A 20,000-nucleotide genomic window follows, 5' to 3' on the forward strand; every position below is an offset into this window, starting at 1 on the left:
AATTATTTGGCATGCCATGTATAGTACACCTATTGAGAAGTTTTCCCCACAAGTTGCAACTAATTACCCTCCCCTCCTTTTATTGTGTGAATATTTTCCTTTTGAAAATAGAGTTCGGTTAAACCCTATAGGCTTCCACAGTTTTTTACCAAATTACAAAAATAAAAGATAAAAACAATCCCAAATAAATTCTCTACAGGAATCTTCCCAGGAAATTAAGGTGTGTCATGGTTGGATAGAATATTATAGAAAAGAATGTTAAAACAGGTAAATTTTCTACTCTTGAGAAGCAGAGACAGGAGGTCCCGCTAGTGTTTACTGGAAATGGTCACCGCTGTTTATTGAGGTCAAGATATTTATTAGATGTGCCTAGATCTGCAGACCTTGGGCATAACGATCATTATTGCAGCAATTCGTGGAGCCAGAGTTATGGAAGGACAAGGAGAGCTTGTTGTCGCCGAAGAATATACATTAACGGAAGGTAAACACATGTCTCGCTTCTATTATAGCACCATATGGATCATAATTACACCAGCAGAGCGTTCGGGAAGATGCGATCAAAGAGGCGTGATTCTAAGGAAAACCAATGAAGATGAAGAAAGGAGAAAATTTTCTTATATGGAATTGTCCATAGCTAGCCCATCCTATACAGAGGTATATAAACTTCAAAGAGAACAAGAGAGGGAGAGAGTACGAAAAGGAGAACGAGAGAGAGAGAGAGAGATCGAGAGAGAATGAGGGAGAACAATCACAGGGAAAGAGAGAGAACGTAAGGACCAGAATGCAGGCGTGACCAGCCTTACGACTACTTGTCTGAGATGTCAGAGCGAGTTGACCCCTGTCGTTATTACCAACCACTAAATACCCAGACCTGAAGTATCTACGTTCCTGATTCGTCAAGATCTGCTGTGAAGAGTATCATCGTTTCTTTTAAGTATTATTTGTCTGCCTTCTTGACTGTTCCCCTATTTGCTGAAGTGTAGTTTAATCAGATGATTTATTTTGTTCAATTTGGTGCTTTCAAAGTAATCAATCAAGAAACATTGATCTTTTACTAGTTGTAAATAAAATTATGTTTTCTTTTGCAAGTTTTTTTATCTATATTCCCTTTATCAATTTGGGTGATGGTCGATTTATTCTAATATAATTAATCAATTTAAAAGAACCTGGTTCGATCCCCAAAACGATCGTAACAGTTGGCGACCTTGCCAGGATTTTTGACTACATAACCAATTGAAAACAGGGAGAATATAGAAAGAAGCAGAATGAATGAGATTACGAGAGATTTGATAGATTCAGGTAAACTTCTTGGTCTAGATGGCGATGCTCTCCGTGAGTATGTTATTAAAAGAGAACAGGAAGTGTTTGAGAGAGATGAAAGAGCAGCTGAAAAAGAAAAAAAAATGAAAGAAAGTGAGAAGAAAATGAAATACAGCGTAAGCATGAGTTGGAAATTGCTCGTATAAGACAAACTCTTCATAACGAACGGTCAAGTAGTGAATCAGGAAGTAATTCATCTTTGAATAGTGCCACTGATAGTTTAGATATGAGTGAAGTGCTCAAACTTATACCGAAATTTGATGAGGAAGATGCTACGAAAAATTTTATGTCTTTTGAAAAGTTTAGGAACAGAGTAGGTTCTCCCAAAACCAGAGGACTTTGTATTTAAAATCAGTTTTAAGTGGTAAAGCACTTTCTGTGTATAGTTGTTTGTCTAAGGATGAAAGTGAAGATTATGATACTATGAAAGAAACCGTAGTTAGTGCATACAGATTGGTACCAGAAGCTAACCGTAAGAAGTTTAGAAGTTTGAAAAGAGACGATACTATTACATACGTAGAGTACGGAAAGAAGTTAGAGAGATCGTTTTGTGATTGGTTGACTTCCGCTGAAGTCGATAATTTTGAAGATCTCAAGAACTTAGTTTTGTTAGAAAATTTCAAAGATAACATATCCCCAGACATCAAATTATATATGGAAGATAGGCGTGAAACATCTTTTGCTGATGCTACGAGATTACCAGATGAGTACAGTCTCACACAGGGTTTAAGTGGAAGTAAAAAGAAAAACGATCTTTTACCAAGTAAGGCACAACATAGTAAAGGTAGTTCTAACAATAACGATATTAGGAACCTAGATTATTATTATTATTGTTACACATGTGGGAAGGAAGTTCTTATTTCTCGGTACTGTAGGAGCCAATGGGCAGTCAGTAATTCAGAGATCACTTGTTACAACTGTAATAAGAAAGGGCATATAACTAGGAGTTGCACGGTAGAAAGTAAAAATTTGAAAAAACCTGTGTCACTAGTTAATAATCTTTCTTCAGGAAGGAATAGTCTCTTGAGAGGAATTTGGAAACATTATGGTTAATTTATGTCTGAAGGTTTAGTTTCTTCTCTTAAAGGAGGTGATTCAAGGCAAGTAGTTTTGCTTAGGGATACAGTAGCGGCCGTATCACTCGTTAGAAGAGAAAGTGTACCAAGGAATGTAAAAATCGGCATGAAAGAAAAAGTTATGCTAGGTGGGTTTCCAAACACTTGTGTAGTTTGTCCTTTGTTAAAGATGAAATTGAAAAGTCAGTTAGTTACAGGAGATGTGAAACTAGCAGTCATGGATACTTTGCCCGTAGACGGCGTTGACATTATTGTTGGCAGCGATTTAACTACCTCCAAGTGTGTGAATTCTTTTTTAAGTGAAGTTCAAGTGCCTGAAATGATAGTAACTAGGTTAGGATTAGATACAGGTATTGACTATGGTCATAGGTTGTTCGAGGATTCGTATGTAGGTAATAGAGACGGTGTGGAGGATTTATATTTGCTTTATTTTAAATTTTTTATGCAAAATCTAGAGAGAGAGAGAGAGAGAGAGAGAGAGAGAGAGAGAGAGAATTTCACTTGCTTTAGTTTTGCTAAATCGCGCGAGAGTGTGTGTGTGTGTGTTTGTATGTGTGTTTGTGTGTTTGTGTGTCCTCGGTGCACGCCGAATAACAAGTGGTAGTTAGCGAATGATTGTTTGTAGTTGGAAAGACTGTTGGTACAAATGAGATTGTTTGTTTATGTTTTCAGTTAGGTTACGACAGTGGTGAATGTTTCGAAGGGAATGCATTTTTTTATTTGCCTACAGCTTAAGGCAGTTGTGCGAACGCTGGATTATATATATTTTTCTTGCCAGCGTTGGTAGTGGTTTTTGATTTTATAAGTAAGTACAGTTTTGTTTATCTTTGCTTGTAGTGATTGTGAATGATAGGAACAATTTATTATTTATCTTTGATTATAGTGCGATAGTTCAGTTAGTTAGGAGTGTTCATAAGTGATTTTCTTTTTTATATTGGCAGGCCGTGATTCCTCTTTTGGAGAGACTCAAGTTTTGAAAGTGGATTATTGTTGATGACCAGGCCTGTAATAAAGGATTGCATTTAGACTTCGCCATTTGATTGCTCAACTGTTGATGACCAGGCCTGTATACGATTTTTTTGGACTGTTTTTTTTTTTATTTCTGAACGGATGATGACTTGGCCTTTGAATTAGGATTGCTGATGATGATGATGATGAATATGATGAGGATGATAACAATGACCCAAATCAGGGAAGTAGTGTGTGCAAATTGCCACCCAATGGAATAGTTGACCACCAAGTGGTGATACTGGTAGTTTTCTATAAAAGACAGTTTGGCTTGTGTTGAGGACAGTGTCAGTGTCCTATAAGATAATATATACATATTGGTTGTGGTCTATATTAATTTTAAGTTTATTAGGGTTTTTTTTGGTGTTTTGGTTTTTGCATATTTAATATTAAGGTTGATCAGTTTTAAGTATTTTTACTGTGGATGCTTTTGGTGTTGATTATTTTAGTTTGTAAGGTAATATAGCTTTAAGGTTATGTTTTGTTTCAATTTTCCTTCTGTCCAAGAGTCCGGTTGATAAAGTAGGGGGAAAGTTTGTGTTGTGGGACAATTGTCAGTTAGAGTGATTCAAGGGTGTGGGGGTTGTTTTGCAACATCCCGCTACATTATTTTGGCGCCCGAACAGGGACTGCTGAGGTGGGATAGGAAGCCGGACTGTTGGACGAAGGACGGAATTAGGATTAAGGTTGAAGAAAAATGGAAGGTAAATACAAGGCTTTGGAGGAGGAATTGCGGCATTATAAAAAAACAGGAGCAGATGTTGTTAGTTGAGAAAGAGAGGTTGCTAGTAGAGAATGAGAGGTAGAACTGGGAGAATGAGGCGATGCAGAAGGAGCTTAGGGAGTTAAAGGGAACTCTAGAGAGAGTGGAAGAATATGTTGAGATGAGGATGAAAGAGAATGAGGAACGGATGGAGAACCGATTGGAAGCTATGATGGGGCAAGTCATGGGGATGATGAAAACTATAATGGGTGAAGGTGCAGTCGGAGGAGTGTCCTCAGCTTCGGGTAATGGGTTGATAGTGTATGAGAAGGCTAAGGTTAGTGATAATGGGAAAGGAAGTGATAGTGATAGTAATAGTAATAGTGATAGTGAGATTGAGGATAAGGGAATAAGGCATAGAAAGGATGAACAGAAATGTAATAGGAATCATGAGAAGAAAGGTAGAAGTGATGTGAAGAAAGAGAAGAAAAAGTATCAGGCTGATAGCAAGGACGATCGTGAATGGGTGAAAGTGGCGAGTAAGAAAAGGGCTAGGAAGAGTATGATCAAGGATAGGAGTATGACTGTGGAATTAGATTCCTTATATTCTAGCGAGGAAGTAGGAAACAAGAAGGAAGGTAGCAGTGATGATAACAGTGAGAATGAACGTGATGTGTGTAAGATTCTGTTTATGAGAGAGGTACCTCGATGTGAAAGGTTCAATGAGCATAGTAGTAGAGATGTATACGAGTTTTTCAAGGAGTATGAGAGGTACTGTCAGGATAAGTATGGTGATAGTAAAAGAGTGTGGGCTAGGGAGTTAGGAGAATATTTGACTGGGTATTTGTTGACGAGGTATGCAGTGATAATGAGTGTAGGTGACGTTGATAATGAAAGTGTGAAAAAGGGAATAATTGAGCAGGTAAAACGTATGAAAGGGAGTGTTAAGTATAAGCGTAAGAATGATTTTGATGAAGCACGGGTGAATGCAGGAGAAGCGATATCGATGTATGTGTGTAGGTTGGAAACTTTAGCTAGGAAAAAGTATGGGGATGAAGGTATAAATGAGATTAAGGAGTCAATGAAGAAGTTTTTGGCTACTGTACCCGAGAATGTGGCTGAGTTTGTTAATTTGAAACGGAAGGAGAAAATGGGGTGGGCGAAAGAAAGATTGACATGGGATGGTATTTTTGAGATAGTTGAGGATTACGAGTTGGATAGATGTATGAAAGAAAGTAAATCTGTAAGTGTAAGAACTGGAATGGAGGAAAGTGTGCCAGAATTTGTTAGTTTTAGAGATGCTGTTATGAGAGGACCTATGAGGGTAGCTGATAGTGTAGTAGATAGGAGTGTTAGAGCGAGTAATGTGGGAATACCTGTAAGGACAAATGAAGGGTTTAGGCAAGGGAATCAGGTTTGGAGGGATAGGAGTGCTAGTGCGCCGCAAGGTAGGTCAGGTAGTTGTGTCTGTAATGAAAAGTGTTATAGGTGTGGAAAGGAAGGTCATGAGAAGAATGAATGTAGATGGGCTCTAGGTGCTTGTTTTGGATGTGGTGAGGTAGGGCATAGAATTAGTGAGTGCAAGAAAGAGAAAGGGATAAAATGTTATAGGTGTGGTATGACTGGGCACATAGCGAGTGGATGTCGGAGTAATTGTACAAATGTGATTTGCGGTAATTGTGGTAAGGATGGTCATTATGCTAGAATGTGCAATGAGCCACGGGGTAAGTGTTCTGAATGTGGTGCAGATGAGCATGTAGCTAGGGTATGTAGGAAGAAGGGAGTAAATCAGCCAGGATGTTCGGGAAACTAGAGTGTGTGTGGGTTCAGCTGGGTGAGTCCTCCTGTGTGTGTGGAAGGAATAGAATCAATGTTTGTGAGAATGGGATGGATAATTGGTTGGAAATGAGCAAGTATGAATCTAGTATGCATGAGAAGTTAGGGCTGAAAAATAAACAATTAGTGTTAGTTGAATATAGGAAAAAGAGGCGTTTGAAAGTTTTAAGTAAGGATGAAAAAAGGGGAAATTTTATAAGTAAAAGTGAGAATAGAAATAAGTATGACAAGGGTGTAAATGTGCAAGTGAGTGTGGAGGATAAATGTATTAATACAGATGAATGATGAGTATGAATGATACTTATAGTGTGTGTGTGGCTTTTCGTTAGATGATGTAAAAGAAAAAATGAATAATACAAGAATGAGAGACAGGAGAATGATAAGTAGCATGAATGACTCTTTTGCTAAAGTTGAGAAGGTTTTTGATGAAATGGATGAACTGTTTACAGAAATGAGTGTAATTACAGGGCCAAACGAGAACGCAGTAGATGGGATTGTACGTGATATATCAGATGATAGGGATTTAGATAGGAATAGTGTTAATGTAGCGAATGATTTTGATCAGGAAGAAGTGAATGAGAGAGTATATGGGGGCCCAGTTACTCGGAGTAGAGGTCCCGTTCCCGACTGCGACTGAGTAATGAAAAAAATATTGTAAGTTTTATGTGAGTAGGATTTGGCAAAGTAAGGGGGGAGGAATGTGGAGGATTTATTTTTGCTTTATTTTGATTTTTGTTTTTGCCAAATTCAGAGAGAGAGAGAGAGAGAGAGAGAGAGAGAGAGAGAGAGAGAGAGAGAGAGAGAGAGAGAGAGAGAGAGAGAGAGAGAGAATTTCATTTGCTTTAGTTTTGCTAAATCGCGCGAGAGTGTGTGTGTGTGTGTGTGTGTTTGTATGTGTGTTTGTGTGTTTGTGTGTCCGCGGTGCACGCCGAAGAACAAGTGGTAGTTAGCGAATGATTGTTTGTAGTGGAAAAGACTGTTGGTACAAATGAGATTGTTTGTTTATGTTTTTAGTTAGGTTACGACAGTGGTGAATGTTTCGGAGCGAATGCTTTTTTTATTTGACTGCAGCTCAAGGCAGTTGTGTGAACGCTGGATTATATATATTTTTCTTACCAGCGTTGGAAATGGTTTTTGATTTTCTAAGTAAGTACAGTTTTGTTTATCTTTGCTTGTAGTGATTGTGAATGATAGGAACAATTTATTATTTATCTTTGATTATAGTGCGATAGTTCAGTTAGTTAGGAGTGTTCATAAGTTTTTTTCTTTTTTATATTGGCAGGCCGTGATTCCTCCTTTGGAGAGACTCAAGTTTTGAAAGTGGATTATTGTTGATGACCAGGCCTGTAATAAAGGATTGCATTTAGACTTCGCTATTTGATTTCTCAACTGTTGATGACCTGGCCTGTATACGATTTTTTTGGGACTGTTTTTTGGATTTCTGAACGGATGATGACTTGGCCTTTGAATTAAGATTGCTGATGATGATGATGATGAATATGATGAGGATGATAACAATGACCCAAATCAGGGAAGTAGTGTGTGCAAATTGCCACCCAGTGGAATAGTTGACCACCAAGTGGTGATACTGGTAGTTTGCCATAAAAGACAGTTTGGCTTGTGTTGAGGACAGTGTCAGTGTCCTATAAAATAATATATACATATTGGTTGTGGTCTATTTTGATTTTAAGTTTGTTAGGGTTTTTTTTGGTGTTTTGGTTTTTGCATATTTAATATTAAGGTTGATCAGTTTTAAGTATTTTTACTGTGGATGCTTTTGGTGTTGATTATTTTAGTTTGCAAGGTAATATAGCTTTAAGGTTATGTTTTGTTTCAATTTTCCTTCTGTCCAAGAGTCCGGTTGATAAAGTAAGGGGAAAGTTTGTGTTGTTGGACAATTGTCAGTTAGAGTGATTCAAGGGTGTGGGGGTTGTTTTGCAACATCCCGCCAAAACGGTAATGAGGATCTTTGCATGAGTGTAGCTGAGGAAACCGACTCTATGAATGTTGATAATGTGAACAGAGATGATGATGTAGCTGTTGAAAGAAGTGATGTACAGATAGAAAATGTAATAGGCCCAAGTAATAGTAGCTGTAGTGTTTCAGAAACTAGTATATTGAATAAGGATGAACTAGTTAAGATGCAGAGGGAAGATGAAACACTAACTCGAATTTTTGAGTGTGAATTGGATGATGTAGATAAAAATGTTTGTAAGGGGACATTTAGTCTAAAAGACAAACTTTTGTGTCACTCTGTTCGTCCTAAGACAGGTAGCAAAGAGGAGGTCATAGAGCAATTTGTTACTACTAGGAAACTTCGTGAATCAATTTTGGAATTAGCAAACTATGAACAAGGACATTTAGGAGTAAATAAAACATTCAAGTGTATAAGTAAAATGTACTTTTGTCTTAGAATTAAAAGTGATGTGAAGATATATGTTATTAGTTATCACGAATGTCAAATGGCTGGCAAACCTAATCAAGTAATTCCCAGGGCTCCGTTATGTAATATTCCATCAGTACGAGAACCTTTTGAGAATGTCGTAATTGATATAGTAGGCCCTTTGCCCAGAAGTAAGGGAGGGAATATCTATCTGTTAACAATCATTCATAGACTAACATGATATCCAGAAGCAATCCCAGTAATAAATTGCAATGCAAAAACTGTAGTTAAATGCTTGCTGAACTATTTTCTCTGAATTTGGACTTCCTTGCGTTATATAGAGTGATAATGGTAGCATTTTTGTATCAAAGTATTTCAGAGATAAAATGAAAGAGTTATGGATTAAACTTGTAACTTCCACCCCATACCACCCTGAATCACAAGGAATTGTTGAACGCTTTCATCAAACGTTGAGAAGTTGCTGAAGGAAGTTGTGTAATAATTTCAAACATGATTGCGAAGAAAAGTTACCTTTTGTCTTGTTGGCTTTACGATTAACTCCTAATGGCACCACAGGGTTTAGTCCTTTCGATTTGTTGTTCGGTCAAACCACCAAAGGCCCTTTAGAAATTTTAAAGTGTTAGTTTATGCAAGGAGAAGGTAAAAAAGATTAAATATAGAATATTGAAGATCATAAAGAGGATTTATGGAGAGCCTGGCTGTTGGCAAAAGAAAATGAGAGCAACCGTCAAGGGGAAACTAAAAGGAAGTACGATCTTAAGGCTAAAGACAGAATTTTCCATGTGGGTGATAAAGTCTTAGTATTAGTCCAGAAAGAAGGTCCCTCATTATCTTATAAGTTCAAAGGTCCTTTTCATATCATAGATAAAAGGGGAAGTTTTAATTACTTAATTAATATGGGTAGGCGTAGAGATATATGGTTGCACATCAACATGGTAAAAAAATAAGATGAACGTCCAGTGCCAGTTGTAACCGTGTCGCAGAGAAATATTACTAGTGAGAAGAACTCTGATGTTTTTAATAATTTCACGTTTTTTAATTCTAGCTTAGAAGAAGAGAGAATTATTCAATATGTTTTCGAATTATCCAGAAACTGTTAGTGATAAATTAGGTTTAACTAATCTCTTAGAACACGATATTGAATTGCAAGACATAAAGTCCTTATCGTCTAAGCCCAGAAAAAGCAAATTCAGTCCGACGGGAAATTAAGTATATGCTGTACAATGGATTGATTGATCGTAGCGAAATTGACTGGTGTTATCCAATAGTTCTTGTTAAGAAGGAAGATGGATCACATAGGCTGTGTATTGATTTTAGAAAAGTGAATAGTGATACAAAACAAAGTAATTTTCCCTCCCCAGGATAGAAGATTGTTGAGATAGAATAGGAAACGTCAAGTTTATTTCTAAACTTTATTTGGACAAAGGTTATTGGCAAGTACCTTTAAGTAGTCGAGCACAGAATATATCTGCTATCATAACACCTTTCGGTAGTTATGAACCGAAAGTTATGGCTTTTGGTCTAGGATATGCAACGAGTACTTCCCAGAGATTGATGAATAGAGTTTTAAATGGAATTGATAACTTTGTCATGTACTTGGATGATCTTGTAGTATTTTCAGAAATGTGCGAGCAACATTTATGCATTTTAGCTAAAAGATTAGCAGTCCTTGAGAAAGCCAAACCTGTTTTAAATCTGAAGAAATGTGAATTCGAAAAAACCTCGATCACATATTTGGTTCCTAAAGTGGGTTTAGGTAAGATTTGTCCAAAAGATGGGAACATAGAGGTTATCATCAACTTCCCAACCCGTACCAGTAAAAAACAGGCAATGAGATTCATCGGAATGATATCATATTTCATCCGATTTGTCCCTAATTTTTTTTAGAAATAAGGGCTCCAATAACTAATCTTTTCAAGAAAGGATGAAATTTTGTATTTGATAATGAATGAATCGAAGCTTTCAAAAAGTTAAAAGCCATAATGATTCACGAGCCCGTACTTATGTTGCCCGATTCCAGCAAGGAATTTAATTCAGCGATAGATGCAAGTGATATTGGCATAGGAGGAGTGAACGGGACTAAGCACCCTGTAGCTTATTATTCGAAGAAGTTAAATAAAGCACAGCAGAATTATTCAACTATTGAGAGGGAATTGTTTAGTTTAGTATAAACTTTACAACATTTTGAGATTTATGTACGTAGTGGTCATGTTTTAACTGTATATACTGAATAAGAATAAGAATAAACGTCTCATGGGTTGGAGTATATAGTTTCACAAGATTATGATTTAAAGATAGTTCATATAAAGGGAAAGACTATTGTAATATCCGACAGTCTTTCTAGAGATTTTTCAGAATGATATGGACGTTTTTTTTCTTTTTGTTTTTTTTTCTTACGTCAACTTGTAAGAGTGTGTTTTGGTTTAGTTATGGGATGCGAGAGTAATGAAGTAATTGTTTCACAGTTTAGGGATAAGTGTTTTTCTTCCTTGAGGATTTCGTTTAAAAAAAAGATAAAATCAGTAGGTTTTCCTTTCTTCTGGGGGGAACGTGGCATGGGTGGATAGAATAATATAGAAAAGAATGTTAAAACATGTAAATATTCTACTCTTTAGAAGAAAAGAGAAGAGGTCCTGTTAGTGTTTACTGGAAAATGTCACTGCCGTTAATCGAGGTCAAGATATTTATTAGATGTGGCTAGACCAGCAGACCTTGGGCATAATGATCGTCTGTTGTATCAATTCTTGGAGCCAGCGTTATGGAAGGACAAGGAGAGCCTGTTGTCGCCGAAGAATATACATTAACGGAAGGTAAACACATGTCTCGCTTCAATTATAGCACCATATGGATCATAATTACACCAGCAGAGCATTCGGGAAGATGCGATCAAAGAGGCGTGGGTTTTAGGAAAACCAATGAGGATGAAGAAAGGAGAAAATTTCTTTATATGGAATTGTCCATAGTTAGCCCCTCCCATACAGGGGTATATAAACTTCAAAGAGAACAAGAGAGGGAGAGAGTACGAAAAGGAGAACGAGAGAGAGAGAGAGGACGAGAGAGAAAACGAGGGAGAACAAGCACAGGGAAAGAGAGAGAACGTAAGGACCAGAATGCAGACGTGACCAGTCTTACGACAACTTGTCCGAGATGTCAGAACGAGTTGACCCCTGTCGTTATTACCAACCACGAAACGCCCAGACCTGAAGTATCTACGTTCCTGATTCGTCAAGACCTGCTGTGAAGAGTATCATCGTTTCTTTTAAGTATTATTTGTCTGCTTTCTTAACTGTTCCTCTATTTGCTGAAGTGTAGTTTAATCAGATTATTTTTTTTTTCAATTTTGTGCTTCCCAAGTACTCAATCAAGAACATTGATCTTTGACTTGTTGTAAATAAAATAATGTTTTCTTTTGCGAATTTTCTTTCTGTATACCCTTTTTCAATTTGGGTGATGGTCAATTTATCCTAATTTAATTAATCTATTCAAAAGAACCTGGTTCGATCCCCACGAGGATCGTAACAAGGTTTAACAAAAATAAGTCGCTGATTTTCAATGAACTGCAAATTGGGTAAAAAATTACCCATAACAAATGCAAAAAAAATATTTAGAAAAATAACGACTTAAAAATTTCCAAATTTCGAGTGATGAATTTAAATTAAAATTCAACGAGGAGCTCACAGGTTTTTATATGAAAGAAATCGGACAGGAATTAAGGAAGAAGATAGACTTTGAAGTGCAACTATTTTAGGAAAGCATACTTTTGAGATATCAGCTGTCAGAGTTTGAGTGAAAATAAAAAAAATTCATAGAAAATTAACATAAAGAATTATAAGTACCTGGAATATCTTTTGGATGTTCTTGGGGGTACTTTTATGGTACCTGACCCCTCACTTAGTATATATAGGTAATATTATCCCCTCAAAATTGGTGGGGGAGGCGTTTTATTGTGAGTCGCCACCTCACTCAATGCAGCCAGGTTTTAAAAGTACAATTGATGGAGATTTAGTAATTCCTTAGGGATATTCAGTAATTCCTTAGGGATATTCAGTAATTCCTTAGGGATATTTAGTAATTCCTTGGGGATATTTAGCAATTTCTTATGGAGATTCAGTTGTTTCTTATACTTTAATATTAAAAGGCCCCAGTCTTATATCCAGGATCACCCTCCTATTCCTCCTGGTCAGGATTCCTTAGCTATTTTCTTGTTTTATTTGATTCTATTTTATTTTTCCCACTCTACTTCAGTCTCTTCTTTTCTTGTTCTGCCACTGCTTTTCCTGTAAATAGAAATAAATTAATTAATACCCATAGAAGTACACTATTATGAATTATGAAAATTCAATTTGTATATAGATTAAATGAACATATCAAAGCTATAAGACATAAGACATAAGATATATATATATATATATATATATATATATATATATATATATATATATATATATATATATATATATATATATATATATATATATATATATATATATATATATATATATATATGTGTGTGTGTGTGTGTGTGTGTAAGTATATATTACCTGAAAGTGATCCAATTATATCTGGGACTAAGGAGCTTTCTTCTTAACCTAAGTCTTCTGTGCTATAATCCACATCTTCATCTAAGTAAAGACGCAAATCCAGGTGGTCCTCCAACTCATACCAAGGATCTGGCCTGTCACCCTGGAACGCCGCACTCATTTATGTCATACCTCTAACTAGGTGTTGCCTCCTTAACATTCATTTGTTTTATTTTTATCCTAATTTCAAGTTCTTTATACGTTCATGGCGATATTTTATTGGGGCACTTATCTCTTGTCTCCATTTCGATCCTTTTTTCTTTTGCAACTTGATAATAAGATAACATAACCGAGAGCAAAAAACACTAGATGGTAACATTCGTGAGATAAACAAATACACTGTACTTTGAACGAGTTTCTCCGGGTTACTGCTGTCTTCTGGGACTCTCAGACGCTCTGTGAAGGTTGTTTGGTAGAAGTTGTACGAATATCATTAACAGAAAGTAGGAAATTATATCTTATGCAAAAGTTATCTCTGTAAAATGATAAAATGGACGAATTCTTAGGTGATTATGAATCTGATTAAATACAAAATCAGATAATGATTTTTAAACAATAGATCTCTCCTATGAGGAACTGTTCACAATTACCCCTCGTGAAGGATCTGAACTGCTGATCAATTTTGCATTCATTTAGTCACAGATAAAAATAAAGTAAAGGAGGAACCAGACAAGGATCAATTATTAAAGGAATTCATAGCAGAATCAAACGCAAGAACACATATGCACACACACGCACAGCATACACCAACACACACACACACACATCGGTTATACATACTGGAATACTTATGCCTTTCCTGTAGGCATACAGGTGGTGATATAGAGAGCCTATTTTCCATTGAAGTCTGTTGATTACCATTTGTTAAGCTAGTTTCTCCGTGCAGCTGATTAAAGCTATGGGCCAGTAGGTGTCTTGATCTTTGGGTTTTGGGATGGGTTTTGTGTCCTGGTGGTTCCATATTATTGGAAAGAGTCTTTCTATGTGTGTTCTGTTGATCAAGTGCAAGTAAACCAACTCTGCAGATCTTCCCATGTTTCTTAGCATATTCCATGAGATTAAGTCGGCTCCAGAGGCAGTGTCCTTTCTGCCTTTCGCAAGAACCGTGATGAGTTCTTCCATGGTGTAGGGATTGTCGGTTTCATTTCATGTTACAGGCAGCTTCTATAATGTTATTCCTGATTTAGAGCAGTGTTCTCTGCCTTTTTATGGTTTGCAGAGGAAGATTTGCAGTTTTTGCTAGATCAGCAAAGTTATTTGAAATTTTGTTTGCTTCCGTTAATGGGTCTTGGTGATTTACTTTGTCTGTACTGTATTTCCAAGAGATCTTGTTGAAGCAGCCCCATATCTTTACTAGAGATGTGTTGATGTTGGTTTCGTGGGACCATGAGTTCCATTGGGTTTTATTCACTTCTAGTGTTAACTGTAAGGAATGTTTGGTGATTTCCACGAGTAGATCATTAAGTTCATCAGTACTGTATCATCTGAAGAGCTTTCTGATTTGCTTGATTCTTGCATTCATTTCCGTGATGCGGCTGTTGTAGTACCAGGCATCCACATGCTTTGATCCTGAGTTCTTTTTCTGAGGCAGGGATATACTGGCGGCAGCATCTAGTTGTTTGTTGAAGTCAAGTGATAGGGTAGATATGTCATTATGAGGGTACTTGATGTATTCTCAAGCCCATTGTGTCATAGCTTTTCGTTTCTTGCCTAGTTTGCAAACTCTGGGTTCGACCTATTCGGGGAAGGAGGAGAAGGGTATTTCTCCAATTTGAAATTAACTTCTATAGCTAAGGGATCCCTTGTTAGCACAGGATGAAATCACCATTTAGCACCCCTTAGGATGGTGCTTGCCAAGAAGGTGAGGTCTTCACGACTGCCCCTTAGATGGGTTGCTTCTAACACATTGTAAAGTAATGGTATGTCAGGAAATTTTTGCTGTAGGGCATACAAGTGTCTGCCTTTCTGGTTTATTGCTGATATTGAGTTCAGAATTGGCTGGTGAGCGTTGAAGTCACCTGCAATGATTGCGTCATCCTCAGAGGCCACGGCAAAGAGCCCCTCTACATTGATGCTTCTGGTTGGAGATTTGTAGAGATTGTGGACTGCGAGGGTTGTGACTAGCAGAGATATCTGAACACTGAGTATCTCTGCCTCTGTCCCACAGTCTATACTTTTTACTCTTTTTGAGGGGATGCTATTCTTGATGAGAGTTTTTAATCCTCTCGTTGTTTGCGTTAGATACGTAGTGTACACATTGCCTCCTGAAAATAAAAAACAGTATATTTTTTTAAAACATGGATTCTTGCAGCACAATGACATCTGGATTTTGCACTGAGGTTTGGGATTGAAGGAAGGCAAACTTTTTTCTGAGTCCGCAGGTGTTCCATTGGAGCACTTTCACTTTAGTGTTGCTGATATCTTCGTTGTTGTGTGTGGGTGTGTTAGGATTGTTTGCTGGAGTGACTATGGAAGTACTAGAGCTCTGAATTCCTGGCTGGCATTATCAAAAATAAAATCATGAAAGGACTGCTGAAAAAACTTAATCTTTTCTGACTTTAAAAAAATCATAAAGGAGTTATGAAATGGCAGCTATAAAGGCAGCCAAGGGACATGTTATGGGGTTATAATAATTCCATTCAGTGGTGGGTAGTTCTAAGGCAGTAGAGTGGCGTGAGGTGCTTGAACGACATCTGGCAGGGGGACTAGCGAGACCGGGAAACTCACTTAAGGAATTGGAAGTGATGGGTGTGTGGGTTTCAGGTGCGTAGTAGGATGAGGAAGGTTCTACTCAAATTTGCTGGGAAGAAGCGGAAGGGATGGTAGGAGAGGCAGTTCTTAGTGGTGAGGGTGTGGAAGGAGTGTGGGAAGGTGATTGGTTCGACTTCAGGGGATGTTTTGAAGGTCGTTGAGGTTTTGGTTCTGGGAAAGGACTTGGAGGAGAGGAAAGTACATGAATGGCATATCAGGAAGGATAAAGTTTAGGTCGGGAGCTGTAGTTGGTTGGAGGAGGGATGTGTTTGGTTGGTGACTGGTAGGTTTGACGTGGTCAACATGCCTGCAGCTTGTAGTGGTGGTCTGCTCCCTAGAGGTCGGCGATGCGCTGCAGTCTTGCAGGTCTTATGGTATGCCAAGTGTTGTGAGGTCGTCGGCAATTAAGGAACTTGGCATCAGTGTGCTGTCCGGCCTTGAACCTGGCGAGGCAGTAGGGTATAGGGTGCTGTCCGGGCTCAAAATAACTAGAAGAAAGAGAAAGGATGAGAATGGAGTGGGCAATGGAAAAGTAAATGTCAATGGAAGGAGTAAAGATTACTGAAATTATCATTATGATAACCATTTCATGGTGTTTCGAATTAGAATTTAGTGAAAGATTGAAAAAAGCTAATCATACAACATTTAGGTTGAGTGAAACTTTTCAATCAAATTGCTTGAAATTAATTAAGAAATCGGACTACATATCGGTTTAGTGAGATTGATGTTACTGTATGGACATGCGTGGCAGAAGATTTGGTATATTTGAGACCAAATTCTTCAAAAGCATATTGGGAGTTAAATGGCAGTTACGGATTAGAAATGAAATTACAAGAGAGACAGACATTATGTATATATATATATATATATATATATATATATATATATATATATATATATATATATATATATATATATATATATATATATTATATATATATATATATATATATATATATATATATATATATATATATATATATATATATATATATATATATATATATATATATATATATATACATATATATATAGTGCCACGTGGAGCTCATTTAAAAATAGGGTGAGTTAATCCCTCTTCGGTAGAGTGAAAAGCATGCCCAAGTCATCTCCGTCTATCTCTCCTATAGTCTCATTTCTAATCCATAACTGGCATTTAACTCGCAATATTCTTCTGAAGGATATGTTTTCAAATCTACTAAATCTGCTGCTGACTCATATCCTTACAGTAACAGCAATCACAATAAACCAATGTATAGTCTGATTTCTCATTTAATTTCCAGCAATTTAATTTAAAAATTTTACTCAACCTAAATGCCGTGGGATTTTCTTTTTTCAATCTTTCACTAAACTTTAATTCCAAAGACCCTGTAATGGTTATCATAGTTATAATCTCAGTAATCTTTTCACCTTCCAATGATATATCGCTTTCCATTGCCTACACCATGTTCATCACCTTCTTTTATCTACTTACCTTGAGCCCAACGTAGTATGATAATTCTTGCATTCTGGTAAGCAAACTTTGGGAATCCTGGTGTTTTCTGCTAATAAGGATAGCTTCATTAGTATACTCTATGTCTTAACATTTCCTATTACCAATCCAGTCCAATCCTTTTCCATTATATACGAATGTTCTAGGCATTACAGAATCCATGATACGGGTAAATAACGTAAGTTATACTTTCCTTTGATGTGCTCCGCTGTTTACTGGAAATTCCTCTGAAAGGACTTCATTACCTTTTACTTTACACTTGCTATACTTATGGACAGACTTAATCACATTCACATATTTAAGAGGAATTCCACAATAATGCAGGAATCTCCTCAAAATTGGCTGGTGCACACTATCAAAGGCTTTTTAGGTGTGCAATTGACACCATAAGTGAATTTCTATATGTTACGTATTACTGTAAATCATGTCAGAACCACTTTTACCTTTTCTTAATTCCATTTTTCATTTCTCAGGTTTTAATCAATCTTTCTCTCTAGTCTTTTTAGATTAAGTAAACTATATATTTCCATGAAAACTTATGTAAATTTGATACCTCAGCAATTATTGCCATTAGTCAGGTCTCATCTTTAGTCATTTTCACCAACACTCATAACTTCCATTCATCAGGTTTTACCTCTTCATGCTAAATTACACAAATAATATTGTAAGTAATCTAGTATCATCTTAGCTGTTATTCCATCGACTCAAAGGTTTTTCCATCCCCTGAGTTGTTTTTTTTTAATGATAGCTTCGATTATAAACACAAATCAAGGTCTTCATTAGCTTTCGGCGGGTATAATAATACGAACGTATCTTACACCATAGGCACTTCCCTAATACAAAGGTTTGTTAGCCTCACTTGCCTTTTTCTCCAAATATTCTCTTAAGTCATTTCTGGCATATTTACCTTGCTCTACTTTGTTATTTTCTTTACTTCTCTCGAAAATATTCAACAACCAATTTCTTGATTTTTCTCCTTTTTTTAGGATCCATATTATAGTTTATATTCACGCTTTTCTCCTTGTAATTGTGTACCAAAACCTCACTACTGACTAACTGATATTTATCCTTAATTCACACCCTCATCGAATCTTTGTGTGCTTTTCGTCTCTAAAAGTCTCTAAGACTGCAAATCAAATAAATTTCTACATCCACTTAATAATGTTTCTCTGCGCTTATCTTCCCAAAGCTAAATTCTGTGTACCTTTCTGTTGGGTCTTTTTTGAACTTCTATAGATTCTTAAATTTCTCAGTCCTGCTTCTATCTTTATTATTAGCTATGTAATGCATTTTATTTTTTTCAATTGCCATATCGTGGAGTCCATGTATATTTGTGGATGTCATTCTACAGAAAAGGACTACCTATAATGGCAATATTGTTTGTTGAACAAAAACATAAAAAAAATTGCCCCTTTTTCATTTGCAACTTCACCAAGACACTCAACACCCATCACATTCTTCATCCCTTAATTATTTATTGTAACTTTAGCATTTTAAGTCGCCAATCATAATTTTCATATCCCTCTCTGGGATAACATATATATATATATATATATATATATATATATATATATATATATATATATATATATATATATATATATATATATATATATATATATATATATATATATATAAATATATATATACATATATATATATATATATATATATATATATATAGTATGTATAAATATATATATATATATATATATATATATATATATATATATATATATATATATATATATATATATATATATATATATATATATATATATATATATATAAATATATATATATAATATATATATATATATATATATATATATATATATATATATATATATATATATATATATATATATATATTTATATATATGTATATATATATAAATACATATATATATATATATATATATATATATATATATATATATATATATATATATATATATATATATAAGAAGAAGTTTTGGAAAGAAGTGAAGAGAGTATGGAAGGCTGGTGCAAGAATTGAAGAGACAGTAAAAGATGGAAATGAAAGGTTGTTAAAAGGAGAGGAGGCAAGGAAAAGGTGGGCGGAATATTTTGAGAGTTTGCTGAATGTTGAGGATAATAGGGAGGCAGATATAATTGCTGTTCCAGGTGTTGAGGTGCCAGTGATGGGAGATGAGAATGAGAGAGAGATTACAATAGAGGAAGTGAGGAGAGCACTAGATGAAACGAGAGTAGGAAAAGCATCTCGTATGGATGGTGTGAAAGCTGAGATGTTGAAGTAAGGGGGTGTGACTGTACTTGAATGGTTGGTGAGATTGTTTAATATGTGTTTTGTGTTGTCAATGGTACCACTAGATTGGGTTTGTGCATGTATTGTACCACTATATAAGGGTAAGGGAGATGTGCATGAGTGTTGTAATTCAAGAGGTATTAGTTTGTTGAGTGTAGTTGGAAAAGTGTATGGTAGAGTGTTGATTAATAGGATTAAGGATAAAACATAGAATGCAAACTTGGAAGTACAGGGTGGTTTTAGAAGAGGTAGGGGTTGTATGAATCAGATTTTTACAGTTAGGCAGATATGCGAGAAATATTTAGCAAAAGGTAAGGAGGTGTATGTTGCGTTTATGAATATGGAGAAAGCATATGATAGAGTTGATAGGGAAGCAATGTGAAATGTGATGAGGTTATATGGAGCTGGTGGAAGGTTGTTGCAAGCAGTGAAAAGTTTCTACAAAGGTAGTAAAGCATGTGTTAGAATAGGAAATGAAGTGAGTGATTGGTTTCCGGTGAGAGTGGGGCTGAGACAGGGATGTGTGATGTCGCCGTGGTT

Source organism: Palaemon carinicauda, chromosome 5 (assembly GCF_036898095.1).
Source record: "Palaemon carinicauda isolate YSFRI2023 chromosome 5, ASM3689809v2, whole genome shotgun sequence".
Taxonomy (NCBI): domain Eukaryota; kingdom Metazoa; phylum Arthropoda; class Malacostraca; order Decapoda; family Palaemonidae; genus Palaemon; species Palaemon carinicauda.